The sequence below is a fragment of the Sinocyclocheilus rhinocerous genome, unplaced genomic scaffold, assembly GCF_001515625.1.
Source record: "Sinocyclocheilus rhinocerous isolate Xijiao unplaced genomic scaffold, SAMN03320098_v1.1 scaffold442, whole genome shotgun sequence".
NCBI lineage: Eukaryota > Metazoa > Chordata > Actinopteri > Cypriniformes > Cyprinidae > Sinocyclocheilus > Sinocyclocheilus rhinocerous.
In genome coordinates, this window is record NW_015641030.1 from 748,606 (window position 1) to 749,347 (window position 742).

A 742-nucleotide genomic window follows, 5' to 3' on the forward strand; every position below is an offset into this window, starting at 1 on the left:
TTTGAATTTCATATTAAGAAATTATTTTAACCCAAAAAGCAAATTATGCTCCCTTCGAACTGGTTTTCTTTAAAATACAAATCTTTGTAATCCCAGGCTATCTGTAATCAGAAGCACATTTATAACTGGAATATAATTTAATTTCATTTACATGTGTTTCATAAACGCATAATCTTTTATGGATTACAATTCGCCATCAAAATTATACATTTAATTATTCCAGCTGCTGTGAGAAAAGGCTATAAACGATCCACCTGCAGGATCCTCGCATGCGATGTAGCCTAGCAGCCGGGACAACTTCTTTATGTTTACAGACGTGACGTAATGACGCAGTGCCATGCTCGAATTTCCAGCGAAAACCTACCCGTACCACTCAAATGAGAAAACATTATTATAAGCTAACCGTTGTGAATCGGGCTAAAGTAAGGCGATAGTTTTGAACACTGGCTGGTTATGTACTTGCTCAAATATTGATTTCGGATCATTTTTAACCAAAAACAGTTACGGACTGCAGCTTTAAAGTTCAAGTTTAAAGAAAAACCCAAGTTGGGGCAGTCATGGCTTAATGGTTAGAGAGTCGGGCTTGTAACCCGAAGGTTGCAGGTTCGAGTCTCAGGTCCGGCAGGGATTGTAGGTGGGGGGAGTGAATGTACAGTGCTCTCTTCCATCCTCAATACCATGACTGAGGTGAGACCCCTGAGCAAGGCACTGAACCCCCAACTGCTCCCCGGGTGCCACAGCA

The 742-nt window shown here is 41.2% G+C and overlaps 1 protein-coding gene across 1 annotated transcript in view; it reads right to left on the reverse strand.

The window, feature by feature from the left end:
• The window catches only part of LOC107754205 (potassium voltage-gated channel subfamily B member 2-like), a 123,154-nt gene that overhangs the window by 53,121 nt on the left and 69,291 nt on the right, over positions 1-742 (reverse strand). The gene's annotated exons all lie outside the window — the stretch shown is intronic.